The following is a 15,224-nucleotide window of genomic DNA, read 5'->3' on the forward strand; positions in this document are numbered from 1 at the left end:
ATATAACCATATAACATATAACATATAACCATATAACAATTACAGCAAGGAAACAGGCCATCCCGGCCCTTCTAGTCCGTGCCGAACACTTATTCTCCCCTAGTCCCATCTACCTGCACTCAGACCATAACCCTCCATTCCTTTCCCGTCCATATACCTATCCAATTTATTTTAAAATGATAAAATCGAACCTGCCTCCACCACTTCCACTGGAAGCTCATTCCACACAGCTACCACTCTCTGAGTAAAGAAGTTCCCCCTCATGTTACCCCTAAACTTCTGTCCCTTAATTCTCAAATCATGTCCTCTTGTTTGAATCTTCCCTACTCTCAATGGAAAAAGCTTATCCACGTCAACTCTGTCTATCCCTCTCATCATTTTAAAGACCTCTATCAAGTACCCCCTTAACCTTCTGCGCTCCAAAGAATAAAGACCTAACTTGTTCAACCTTTCTCTGTAACTTAGTTGCTGAAACCCAGGCAACATTCTAGTAAATCTCCTCTGTACTCTCTCTATTTTGTTGACATCTTTCCTATAATTTGGCGACCAAAATTGTACACCATACTCCAGAATTGGCCTCACCAATGCCTTGTATAATTTTAACATTACATCCCAACTTCTATACTCAATGCTCTGATTTATAAAGGCCAGCACACCAAAAGCTTTCTTTACCACCCTATCTACATGAGATTCCACCTTCAGGGAACTATGCACAGTTATTCCTAGATCCCTCTGTTCAACTGCATTCCTCAATTCGCTACCATTTACCATGTACGTCCTATTTTGATTTGTCCTGCCAAGATGTATCACCTCATACTTATCAGCATTAAACTCCATCTGCCATCTTTCAGCCCACTCTTCTAAATGGCCTAAATCTCTCTGAAGACTTTGAAAATCTACTTCATTATCCACAACACCACCTATCTTAGTATCATCTGCATACTTACTAATCCAATTTACCACAACATCATCCAGATCATTGATGTATATGACAAACAACAGTGGACCCAACACAGGTCCCTGAGGCACCCCACTAGTCACTGGCCTCCAACCTGACAAACAGCCATTCACCATTATTCTCTGGCATCCCCCTTTCAGCCACTGTTGAATCCATCTTGCTACTCCACCATTAATACCCAACAATTGAACCTTCTTAACCAAACTTCCATGTGGAACCTTGTCAAAGGCCTTACTGAAGTCCATATAGACAACATCCACTGCTTTACCCTCATCAATTTCCCTAGTAACCTCTTCAAAAAATTCAAGAAGTTTAGTCAAACATGACCTTCCAGGCACAAATCCATGTTGACTGTTCCTAATCAGACCCTGTTTATCCAGATGCTTATATATATTATCTCTAAGTATCCTTTCCATTAATTTGCCCACCACTGACGTCAAACTAACAGGTCTATAATTGCTAGGTTTTCTCTTAGAACCCTTTTTAAACAATGGAACAACATGCGCAGTACGCCAATTCTCTGGCACCATTCCCGTTTCTAATGACATTTGAAATATTTCTGTCAAAGCCCCTGCTATTTCTACACTAACTTCCCTCAATGTCCTAAGGAATATCCTGTCATGACCTGGAGACTTATCCACTTTTATATTTTCCAAGTGTCAGTACTTCCTCTTCTTTGAATCTCATAGTTTCCATAGCTACTCAACTTGTTTCACTTACCTCACATAATTCAATATCCTTCTCCTTGGTGAATACCGAAGAAAATAAATTGTTCAATATCTCCCCCATCTCTTTTGGTTCTGCAGATAGCTGTCCACTCTGACTCTTTAATAGACCAATTTTATCCCTCGTTATCCTTTTGCTATTAATATAGCTGTAGAAACCATTTGGATTTACTTTCACCTTACTTGCCAAAGCAACCTCATATCTTCTTTTAGCTTTTCTTCTTTTAACTGAACCATCTTATCACCAACTAAAAGCGATCCTGAGCTACCATCTAACTCATTGGAGCCACTCAGACTATATATAATTGGATTTTAAAGGACTTTATCTTACACTAAATGTTATTCCCTTTAACCTGTGTCTGTACAATGTGGAAGGCTTGATTTTAATTATAGTCTTTCCGCTGACTGGATAAAACACAACAAAAAAGCTTTTCACTGTACCTCGGTACACATGATAATAAACGAAACTAAACTAAACAAAGGATCCTCCCCAAATCATCCAAGTGATCCATGCATGTTTGCTACTTTTCCAAGGGTCATGGCCAGGAGGTGTCAGCTAGCTGTATAAGAATAGTTATTGATTGGCGTGCTGTAAAGAGCATGATACATCAGAGGACACAAATATGGACATCTCCCATATCAATCTTGCTTAATCTAGCTCACACCCAATATAAATATTTCAACTCAATGAATAATCAAGTAATATGAGCACATGAGTATTTCTAGATAAATCACTGCCAATTATGTTTGTTCATGAGAGGTACTTCACAATGACTGCATTCTTTGCAGAGAAAAATAATAGGGAACAGAACTAATCGAAAATTCTTGATCCTGCTTAAAATTGAGGTGGAAATTCAGGCAACTCTATACCTGTCACCTGTCCAGTGTATAAAGTAATCAAAGAGGAATTTTAACACCAGAAGCAGGTGGGTTTGAAGTAGATAGTGAAGTAGTTCTGGCCAGGGAAATGGGTGAACTCTATTGTGCTGCCATTCACATTTACTGGTCGATCATTAGGCTTACTCGGGAGTGGCAATTTAGCTGTTAGTCATAAAGTCATAGAGTGATACAATGGAAACAGGCCCTTCAGCGCAACTCGTCGACACTGGCCAACATGTCCCAGCTACACGTGTCCCACCTGCCTGCGCTTGGTCCATATCCCTCCAAATCTGTCATATCCATGTAGTTGTCTAACAGTTTCTTAAACATTGGGAGAGTCCCAGCCTCAACTACCTCAACTGGCAGCTTGTTCCATACACCCACCACCCTTTGTGTGAAAAGGTTACCCCTAATATTCCTATTAAATCTTTTCCCCTTCACCTTGAATCCATGTCCTCTGGTCCTCAATTCCCCTACTCTGGGCAAGAGATTGTGCATCTACCCGATCTATTCCTCTCATGATTTTGTACACCTCCATAAGATCACCCCTCATCCTCCTGCACTCCAAGAGTAGAATAGCAATATTCATCTACCTAAAGATGCAATAATATGTAGCAATGTTAATTGTAAAGATATGAAGCATAGGAGAGATATCTGCTCCATGTATAATGATATAGTAAGCGCCTTATATGTAGGCAGTAAGCCCTACTGCAAGCATAAAAATAAGACACATAACATCAGACCTGGCTGGAATAGGTATGTAGCTGAGTATCATACTGAAGCCCGTGAAGCCACCAAATCATGGGCTATGGCAGGTAGGCCCAGACAGGGGCCTGTGTTTGAGCACAAGAAGCTCACTAATGCAAGGTATAAGTCTGCTGTTCGCTTCATCTGTAAAAATGAGCAAGCTATGAGGGCTGATTCCATGGCTAAGAAGCTGCTAAGTAACAATGCTACAGATTTTTGGAAGGAAGTGAGAGCTCTTAGCAGTTGCAAAACATCTCTACCATGTACTGTAGATGGAATCTCCGGAACAGCTAATATTTCGTTATGGCGACAACATTATAGCACTTTATTCAACTGTGTCCAAGGTGACTTGTATAGGGTGGACAATATTGAGAGTAATGACTCGAAGGTGATTATGTCACATGAGGTGTATCATGCCATGAACAAGCTGTCCAACAACAAAGCAAGTGGCTTGGATCATATCTCTGCTGAACATCTTAAGTATGCGAGTATGAGGATAGCTCCTCTCCTAGCTATTTGTTTTACTGGCTTTATGATTCATGGCTTGTTACCAGACTCAATGTTGTCTGTCCTGTTAGTGCCGGTCATTAAGGACAAAGCTGGTAAAGTAGGCAGCCTAAATAATTGCAGGCCCATAGCTTTCGCCAGCATACTGTCAAAGGTCTTAGAAAGAGTTCTGCTGGATAGAATAAATGAGTTTGTTAACTCCACAGATAACCAGTTTGGCTTTAAAGCTAAATATGGCACTGACTAATGCATATATGCCCTAAAGGAGATTGTAAACAAATATAGAGGCAAAAACTCTTCAATCCTTATGTGCTTTATTGATGCTTCCAAAGCCTTTGACCGTGTTAATCACAGAAAGCTGTTTGGTAAAATGAGTCAAAGAGGGGTGCCTGAATACATTGTTAGAATTCTGGCCTACTGGTATGCCCACCAGACTATGCAAATAAAATGGGGCAATAGGGTCTCAGCCCCATTTGGGGTTAGCAATGGTGTTAGACAAGGGGGAATTTTGTCCCCAGTCCTTTTTAATCTATATATTGATGATCTGTCTAAACAATTGAAAGCCTGTAACACTGGGTGCGTGATTGGTAATATTTTAGTGAACCATATTATGTATGCAGATGATCTTGTGGTCTTTAGTCCATCTAGCGCTGGTCTCCAGCAGCTCCTTACTATATGTTCCGTGTATGGTGTGGAACATGACATTAAATATAATGCTAGTAAGAGTGCTGTTATGGTCTGTAGAACCAAAGAGGATAAATGCCTAAAATATCCTGTTTTTAAATTGTCTGACAACAATCTTAGTGTCTGTAATAAGATAAAATATCTAGGGCATATTATTACAGAACAAATGACAGATGATGAGGATATTTATAGGCAACGACGCATGCTGTATGTACAGGCAAATATCTTCTTGCGTAAATTTGGTGCGTGTGCAGATGTGGTGAAGATGTCGCTATTTAGAGCATACTGCACACCCCTCTACACTGCGCACCTGTGGTCGAACTATTTAAAGACAAGTATGCAGAGACTAAAGGTGGCATATAACGATGCCATGAGAACACTGCTAAGGCAACCTAGATGGTGTAGTGCCAGTAATATGTTTGTGGCTGCAGGAGTCAGTACTTTAGAAGCTATCCTAAGACACCACATGTATAAATTCATTTGCAGGATAAATGACTCTAAAAATGTGCTTATTGTGGCCTTGACAAGCATAAGGGTCAGCACTACATGCTACGAATCCCAGTTGTGGAGACACTGGTATCGTTGTCTCGTTGTAGGACATTGATCATATTTTAATCTGGATTTTTAACTTAAGTATTGTGAGTTTTTGTTAAATATAAATTTTGATGGTTTTATGTGATATACCATGATTTTATATATATTTATGATATTTGATATGCAATGCATTTTTAATGTAATGTTGCCCCTTGTCTGGACCTTGAGTCCGTAATAAAGTTTATTATTTATTATTATAATAGAGACCGAGCCTACTCAACCTTTGCCCATAGCTCACACCCTCTTGTCCTGGCAACATCCTCGTAAATCTTCTCTGACCCTTTCAAGCTTGACAATATCTTTCCTATAACATGGTGCCCAGAACTGAACACAATATTCTAAATCCGGTCTCACCAACGTCTTATACAACTGCAACATGACCTCCCAACTTATATACTCTATACTCTGACTGATGAAGGCCAATGTGCAAAAAGCCTTTTTGACCACCTTATCTACATGTGACTCGACCTTCAACATAGCTGATCACTGAATTAGACTGATATTCAGCTAACATGCAAGTATAACCCCAAGTTCTGGAAATTTCCCATGTTCCAGAGATTTAACAGTTTATATCAGAGGAAAATAACTGCTAAGAAGGCTAAATCAAGATAATATAAATATTTCAGTCATTTAACATGGAAATAGGCCATTGAGTCCATGCTGACCATCAACCACCCATTTCCATATGGCAAATCAGGAACCACACCTGAACTCAATGGAGCCTGCTGGCAGGTAGACATTAATTTCACTGATTCCCCAACATTGATTATGTGTGAAATCTGTGGCCTGAGTAATGGCACCTGGATTTAAATGTTTCAATAAGGACACTATAGAACATAGAATACTACAGTGCAGGAACAGGTAAACTAATCTCAACTCATATTCCTCCATTCCCTGCATAACCATGTGCCTATCCACACAGCTCTTAAACATAACTATTACATCTGCCCCCCTCACCACTCCCAGCAGTGCGTTCCAGACACCCTACACATCCTGTGTAAAAATCTAGCCCGCACATCTCCTTTGAAATCTGCCCCTCTTAACTTAAAGCTATGCCCTCTAGTCTTTGACATTTCCATTCTGGGGGAAAAGGTTCTGACTGTTGACACTATCTATGCCTCTTATAATTTTATATACTTCTAGCAGGTCTCCCCGCGACCTCTGGCATTCCAGAGAAAATAATCGTAGTTTGTCTAACCTCTCCTTTTAGCCAATACTCCCAAATTCAGTAGGCATTCTGGAAAACCTCTTTAGCACCCTTTCCAAAGTATTCACATCCTTCCTGTAATGGGCTGACCAGAACTGCATGCAATACAGAGATTTTCCTTTTCTTCCCTCTGTATTTCCCCACATCCCAATGTTTTTAGGTATCAGGGCATTTTCAGATCTACTAAAAACATGTGAAAATATTTTTTTTGGCTATAGTCCCCATTCATCTTCTTATGGCGAATTATTACAGAGTTTAAAGGGTTGAATTCATAAATTATCAGCCATTATCAGCAGCAGCAGCAGAATTAAACTTCACCTTAAAATGTAATCTGCTGGCAATCATTCTCACACTGCTCTGTTATATTCTAACCAAGGGACCAAAGGTTTCAAAGGTTTCAAAGGTTTCAAAGGTCTTTTATTGTCACATGTTCCAATTAAGGTACTGTGATATTCAATTTACCATACAGCCATACTAAAAAAAAGCAACAAAACACAAAACTACATAAAAGTTAAAATAAAGATCCACCACAGAGGATTCCCCACATTCCTCACTTTGATGGAAAACAATAAAGTCTAATCTTCTTCCCTCTTTATTCTCCCGTGGACGGAGCAGTCGAATCATCCGTCGGGTCGATCGGAGCTCCTATGTCGGGGCGGTCGAAGATTCCACGTCGGGGCGGTCGAAACACCTGCGGCCTGAAGCTCCCGAAGTCGGTCTCTAACCAGGGACCGCGAACTCCACGATGTTAAAGTACGTAGGCTCCCACGGTTGGAGCTCTCAAAGTCGGACTCCAGCAGAAGCCGCCAGCTCCACGATGTTAGGCCGCAGTGCGGACGGAGATATGATATGGAAAAATATCACATCTCCGTCGAGGGAAGAGATTAAAATAAAGTTTCCCCCAACCCCCACAAATAAACAAGCTAAAGATCACTTAAACATACATTTAACACATACAAAACAACAGCGAAGGAAGGGACAGGCAGACTATTGGCGAGGCAGCCAGCCCTTCAAGAAGTAGTTGAGACAAGTGGACCATGAGCAATGACATTTATACCTAAAAATAAGGGTCAATGGGGCGAATTTACAACACAGGATGGCGGCACAGTGGTGCAGCTGGTAGAGCTGCTACCTCACAATGCCAGTTCGATCCTGACCTCGGGTGCTGCTTGTGTGGCATTTGCACATTCACTCTGCGACAGTGTGGGTCTACTCCGGGTGCTCTAGTATTCTTCCACATCTCAAAGATGTACGGGGTTGAGGGTTAATTGGCCTCTGCAAATTGTTCTTAATATGTAAGGAGTGGATTAGAAAGTGGGATACGTTTGGACACGTGTGAACAGGTGATCGCTGGTCTGCATGGGCTCAGTGGGCTGAAGTGACTGTTTCCATGATGTATCTCCAATCTAAACTAAATAGGTCTTTATGTGAGCTGAACAATGGAAGCAGAACATCACTGAGGGAACTAAGGGATCTCATAGTCAACACATCAGATCAAAACTCCAAGACCTTTCACATCCAGTCACGAATGGTGATGGAAAGTGAAGTTGCTAAAGGGCTTGTCCTACTTACGCAATGTTTTCGGCGACTTGCCGGCACCCGTCATAGTCGCAGCACGTCTCCGAAAATGTTCAACACGTTGAAAATCCAGCGGCGACCAGAAAAAGGTACGACTCTTTGGGCAACTACCCAGGCCCATACAGGCGTTACCCCGCAACATGACTCTTACCAATCTCTATAAATGCATCATAGAAAGCGTCCTATTGGAAAGAATCACAGCTTGGTTTGGCAATTGTTTGGTGCAAGACTACAATAAATTGCAGAGTTGTGGATGCAACCCAGCAAATCACTTAAATCAAACTCCTCCTACTTGAATCTATGTCCTCTTCACGCTGTCTCAAGAAAGCAGCCAACTTTCTTGAGACATACCCCATTCAATCCCTTTTCTCCCCTTTCCTGTCGACCAGTATTTACCAAATCTTGAAAGCACATACCCCCAGATTCAAGGACAGCTTCCTCCCCATTGTTATCAGATTCTTGAAAGGACATCTTATAAGTTAAGGATGTCCACCTGATCCCTCAATCTATCTCACTGTAGCCCTTGAACTCTTTTCTATCTGCACCTACTCCATAGTTGTAACACTATATTATGCATGGTTTGATAATATTTTACCTGGATACATGGTAGGTATGTTACAAAACTTACCTTCAGTGGCGCTGCAGTTTTGCCACTGCCCGTGTGCGCAACTTTGGCGCCTTTGAGAGGGGGGCGGGTTTAAAATGACGTTTTCAACAGGCTGTTCAAATCGATGTTGGTCAGCCTGTTTAGTTGCTAAAGAAAAATCGCTCCAACATTTGTTCTCTGCAGTTATTTTTAAACTGCATTGGATAATTTAATTGTTAGAGTAAATTAAAAATCATCTTCTAAAGCCGTGAACGCCGATAACAGGACGGATCTCATGTAGGGGACAAGGCAAGGTACGCCGTTTATTTTTACATAAAAAAGTGCTTCTTAAGATGCCTTTAATCAAAATTTTAAGTTGCAAGAAGGTGACTTAGGGCCCATCCGAACCGGCAGGGTTCAAATTCACCGCAACCGCAACGTTCCAAACCATCGCGTTCCACAATCCCACTCGCAAGATGATTTAAATGGCCATTAATTTACAGCAATTAAACACTAAATTCATTCCATTTGGCCTATAAATTCATGACAATGAGATTTAAAAATCATGTTATATTGTGAATTCTTGTGTGAATGTTATTTGGACACAGGCTATTTAAAAATGTTAATCTTTTAAGAAATGGATAGATGTTTAGATCTAGTAATTGAATTTTTTAATTAGCTACAATTGGGTAACTAACTAATTATATGCTTTAATTTCAGGTCATCCAAGTAAGTGTTTAATATTTGTTTCAGAATGCTTCAATCTATAATAACTGAACATTTCTTTCAGTTTTCTTAATTTTTAAGAAAGTTATGGGCTTTTGACTGTCCTTGAACACAGCTTTTGTGTTAAGTCAATGGAAAAGCAATAGGGAACAAGGTGGTAATTTCCGAGTATGACAATGGCCATAACCTTTTTAATACTGAAGATATGAAAGTGAATTAGGTGTCAAATTAAACTTCTTTTTATGCTTCATCTGATGGGATAAATTGCAGACTTGATTTTTTAAATCTCAAAATGTTGTAATATTGCTATACATGGCAATACAAGCCACAAAGAAGCTATCTTTTAAATACCTAGATTTTATTTAACTACTTTTACTTAAATTCCTCCATTGTCCTGGTGGGATTTAAACTCATGTCCCTGGGTCGACAGCCGAGACAAGTTATTTAACGATGATGCAAGCACACCTCTTAGTGTAGTGGCTGTACATGAGGCCACCTGGTGGTGGATTATTCAGGCAAAACCTAGCTTCCTGCACTGATCTATCATCCAAGTATGTTTCAATATGATTTACCAGAAAGTGAATAAATGAGAACAAATATCACGCTTTTACTTAGTACCTTTCAACACTTCCAAAGTGCCTCTCAACGAGTGATGTTTCTTTTGTAGTCACCACTGTAATGTACGAAGGTAAGGCCGCCAGTTTGAGTTGCATTTTACATTGTTCCCAGGAGCATAGTCGCATAGTTATTGGGTAGTATTAAAAATGTTAATTCTAGTTGATCCTTTGCCTTATCCGACCAAGGCACCGAGACCATGTTCAGAATCCCTTAACTGCCAGTTTTAAAAGGGCTTGGGTCTCGAATGACAACCTTTCTTGTTTTTTTTTAAATGGGATTGGAAGTGAGTTTTGGAAAGCTTAACAGTGTAGAATTCCAAAAAGTATGGTAAAGCTCCAGATGAAAGGCTTTGGACTATGTCTGTGACACTGTATATCCCGGGAAAATCTTCCAATATTTAAAAAGTTGGTTGAAAGGAAGAAAGAAAAAATGCAATATTTGAACTGAGATCAGCAGATGCACGAGGATACATATTGGAGGTTTTATTTTCTTCCAAATTAAAAATAACATTAGTTTGTCAACTTCCCATATCAATTGGGAACTTCCCATTTCCCCAAGATAGATAAGAGGATCCTATAAAAATAGCTGGGAAATCAAAAAAAAACTTAAATAATATTTAGTTTTAGGTTTATTATTAGCATGTGTAACCAGGATACATTGAAAAATGTTGTTTTACATTTGCAATTAAATTAGACAATACTATACATAAATACATTCAAGCCAAACTAAAGTACAATAAATAGAGTGAAGGGCAAGCATATACATTCTTTCAATTTTGTAAGAAAATATACAGTAAATGTTCCGCTTTCTGCTGCTTTCTCCATCCCAGCAGTATCTTCCTACCCGCACCTTCCTTCATCCTAGAATAAGGGAGTTCATGCTCTGAAATGAGTCATGCATGGGAAGTGAAAAATGGGAAGGTGAAGAAAAACAGTGACCAAGAAAAAGGACAGCGGTATAGTGGTTAGTGTTGCTGCCTCGCAACTTCATGGATGTATCGGATCGGGTGCCATTTGTGTAGGATTTGCAAGTTCTCCCTGTGACTGAATAATGACAAATTCCAAGAATTTGTGGAATTCATTGCCACAGACGACTGTGGAGGCCATAACATTGGATATTTTTAAAGCAGAGATTGATAGGTTCTTGATTAGAAAAAACATCAACGATAACGGGAGAAGGCAAGTTGAAATTAATCAAATGGCGGGGTAGACTTAATAGGCCGTGGCCTAATTCTGCTCCTATGTATTATGGTCTTATGGACTGCATGAGTTTCCAATGTGTTTTCTGGTTTCTTCCCTCAACCACATTGTGCATGTTGATAATTTGAAGTAGTCAATTGACAACATGCATGATGTGGATGTTAATTGATTATTTTGAATTAACAACATTAAGTGGCAAAGGAATCAAAGGGATATTGATGGATATATGAGAACGAATAAGTTCCAAGGCTAACATGAAGTAAGGAGAAGTGGAATGTTGGGACTACTTTCTTGGTAGTTGGTGATGGGCCTCCTCTCCATTGTAATATTAGGTAACAAAGGGTTACAAAAAACTGAATGCTGGAAGAACTCAGTTGGTCAAGCATCACCTGTGGAGTCAAACAGTGGTTATGTTGACATTTGGTGTTGAGAGTCTGCATTAGGACACAGGATTTCCTTTGTCCAGTGTGGTTACATTGTGTTGCATTGCACTCCCACCCCCTCCACAAACTCCATTATTAAATTTGCAGATGACACCACAGTGGTCGGACTCATATCAGGAGGAGACGAGGCAGCGTACAGAGATGAGATCCTGAAGTTGTCAGAGGGGTGTTCCGCGAACTGCCTGGCACTTAATATCAGCAAAACAAAGGAAATGGTCATTGACTACAGAAGGCACAGAGCGGACCATGCCCCGCTCTACATCAACGGGGACTGGGTTTCCATCTTCAAATTCCTGGGAGCGCACATCTAGGAGGACCTCTCCTGGTCTGCCAACACTTCAGCGGTGGTAAAAAAAGACCCAACAGCCATTGCACTTCCTGAGAGTGCTAAGGAAGAACAGTTGAGAGGAGAAGCTGCTGGTGACCTTCTACCGCTCCACCATCGAGAGTGTGCTGGCATATTGTATCACGGTGTGGTATGCCGGCTGCTCAGCAGCAGACAGGAGAGCACTGCAGAGAGTGATCAAAACTGCCCAGAAAATTATTGGTTGCCCTCTGCCTTCCCTGGAAGACATCTCCAACTCTCGGTGCCTCTGTAGAGCCAGGAAAATAATCAAAGACCCCTCCCATCCTGGACAGTTCCTGTTCAACCTCCTGCCCTGTGGTAGGCGGTACAGGTGTGTCAAAAGCCAGACAAACAGACTCAAGAACAGTTTCTTTCCCAAGTCAAGTCAAGTCAAGTCAAGTCAAGTTTATTCGTCACATACACATACGAGATGTGCAGTGAAATGAAAAGTGGCAATGCTCGCAGACTTTTGTGCAAAAAGAGAAACAAACAAACAACCAACCAAACAAACTATAAACACAATCACATATTCTTTTACATTTTAAATATTGTGGGCGGAAGGAAAAACGTTCAGTAAAGTCAGTCCCTGGTGAGATAGGAGTTTACAGTCCGAATGGCCTCTGCGAAGAAACTCCTTCTCAACCTCTCCGTTCTCACAGCATGGCAACGGAGGCGTTTGCCTGACCGTAGCAGCTGGAACAGTCCGTTGCTGGAGTGGAAGGGGTCTCCCATGATTTTATTAGCTCTGGAGTTGCACCTCCTGATGTATAGTTCCTGCAGGGGGGCGAGTGAAGTTCCCATAGTGCGTTCGGCCGAACGCACTACTCTCTGCAGAGCATTCTTGTCCTGGGCAGAGCAATTCCCGAACCAGATGGTAATATTTCCGGACAAGATGCTTTCCACAGCCGCTGAGTAGAAGCACTGGAGGATCCTCGGAGACACTCTGAATTTCCTCAATTGCCTGAGGTGGTAAAGGCGCTGCCTTGCCTTACTCACGAGTACTGCGGCGTGTGATGTCCATGTCATATTGTCAGAGATGTGGACTCCCAGATATTTGAAACAGCTCACCCTATCCACAGTATCCCCATTTATCCTCAATGGTGTGTACGTCCTCGGATGATGTGCCCTCCTAAAGTCCCTGGGCCATTAGAACTCTAAATTCCTCAACTATCCACACAACATGAGAATGCTGTCATCCATTCCACTGTAAAACAGACCACTCAGTTAATATTTCCTTTTTTTTTTAAATCCTTTAAAGTATTTACCAAATTTAAAGTGTAATATTCTCCCAGTGCAAAATAACGTATTGAATGTATTGGATGTGACTTTGTCTTGTTTGGACTTGTTTTGGTTGCACTGATCAGTAGTAGCATTCCTAATTTTGTTGTATTTCTAAGTACAATGACAATAAAGGCTTATTATTATTAAAATACTTTCAAACTATCCAGCAATTTAATTAAACAATTTGATTAGAGGTAGTTAAGTAAAAAAGCACATAGATTTCATATTCAACATTTATTTCCTGGGATTTCTACATTGTGTTCTATGATGTAGTGGATAATCATCAGGAAAATATGGTAAATTGTTAAATTTGTAACTTTTCTTTGAGTTCTCAATGAAATAAAAACGTTTGAATTCCTTCTCTTTGTTTTATAGATTTGAGAGATATGTGAGTAATAAAAATTGTAGTTTTTAGTTCAGAGATACAGTGTAGAAACAGGTCCTTCGGTCAACTGTCCGCTGATCAACAATCACCCCATCCTACATTCCAGGGACAATTTAAAGAAGCCAACAAACCGCAGAAAACCCACATGGTCACAGGGAGAATATACAAACTCCATATAGACAGGACCTCATAATCAGGATCAAACCCGGGCTTCTGGTGCTGTAAACCAGTAGCTCCACCAATGTACTACTGTGCAATCGTTTACAATGTTACAACAAATACCTGGCAATGATAACCTTTATCAAACTTCACAGGGACAATGTGTAGAATTACATTATTAGAAAAGAAATATCATTCATCTGATGTACTTCATGAAAACCAAGTAACAAGTTTGGTCTTAAAATTGCAGCAACAATAGCACTCTTTAAATTAGATATCAAATTCATTTAAATTGACTGAATATTTCCAGTAGCATTTTGTCACTCATTGCTACATGCGTAGTAGTATTTTTAAAGTTTCTAACAGTCGTTAACCTTTCCAAGTAATTTCCTCTGAAACGTCACTGCTTTTTTCCAGACCAATTGCATTTACAGCTGCCACAATGAACTGGAATGCACCCTTCACATACTCGTCTTGCCAGGTGCAGAGCTGGTCTACAGAACTCATTCCACACCACTTCCCACGGCTATGCTGCACTCATATTTCTCTGAGAGCCTTTCACTACATCAAACTACCTGTGGATTGATTGTAAAAACAAGAGAGATAGAATCTGTCAGCCTCAGTTTAACATGCTTTGTGCAATTAGGAAGTTTTGTCCCAAGGTCAAAAAGATGAGTGGAAAGGACTGAATATCCCCCAGATTTCACTCATTCATCAATCGTAAATTGACAATGCAAATCGATGTAAAAATTGGTATTGATTAATAGTATCTACACTTTCCAATACAATTCAAACCAGCCTTTCAAAATACTTGGATGCTTTGTAAAAGCTAGTAATGTTTTCCAACGTCCTTTTCAAAGGATGTTGCAAGCTTTGTCTCCGTGTGCTAAATTAGGTGGAATGTGATAATCTGGATAGGGGAAAACTTTTTATACATTGTAAATCTAAGTGACCGTCATGTTAAAAGAAAATCAGAATACTTACAATATGAAATTTACAAATAGGTTGTAAGAAAATAATATTTTCCTCAAGCAGTTTTGTTACAATTGAATTAGCCTCATCATCTTTCTTTGTATTGATGGCATTTCTTCTTACAATTTTACATTAGACTTTTATCCACGTAAAGCAACCCAAAATTAAGCCTTACCAAACCCAACTTGTCTCTGAGAATCAGAGAGATGTTAGAACGGGCAAACAGAGCCTTCGGCACAGTCAAGTTTCCTTTCTTTCAGAGCAGAGGTTTTTTAAACAGTCTTAAAGAATAATAATAATAATAATAATAATAATAATAATAATAATAATAATAATAATAATAATAATAATAATAATAATAATAATAATAATAATAATAATAATAATAATAATAATAATAATAATAATAATAATAATAATAATAATAACTTTATTGATCCCCTCAGGGAAATTCAGATATCCAGAAGCCCCCACCAACAAACCCACACATTCAAAAAAACGACGGGGGAAAAAAAGACGACAAAACGAAACGGGAAAGAGAACACTGAACGCTGAACGCTGAACGCTGAGACCACACCCTGCTTGAAGTGGTCGGAATCTGCACTTGAATTTGGTGCCCTTGCACCCTGC

The 15,224-nt window shown here is 39.9% G+C and overlaps 1 long non-coding RNA gene across 1 annotated transcript; it reads left to right on the forward strand.

Moving 5' to 3' along the window:
* Window positions 1-1,255: 1,255 nt before the first annotated feature.
* LOC116972828 lies at window positions 1,256-13,148 on the forward strand. Its single transcript, XR_004411901.1, has 3 exons — window positions 1,256-1,268; window positions 4,300-4,304; window positions 12,933-13,148. It is a non-coding gene; the product is annotated as an uncharacterized LOC116972828 (long non-coding RNA).
* Window positions 13,149-15,224: the final 2,076 nt, after the last annotated feature.

The sequence above is a fragment of the Amblyraja radiata genome, chromosome 5 (assembly GCF_010909765.2).
Source record: "Amblyraja radiata isolate CabotCenter1 chromosome 5, sAmbRad1.1.pri, whole genome shotgun sequence".
Classification (NCBI taxonomy): domain Eukaryota; kingdom Metazoa; phylum Chordata; class Chondrichthyes; order Rajiformes; family Rajidae; genus Amblyraja; species Amblyraja radiata.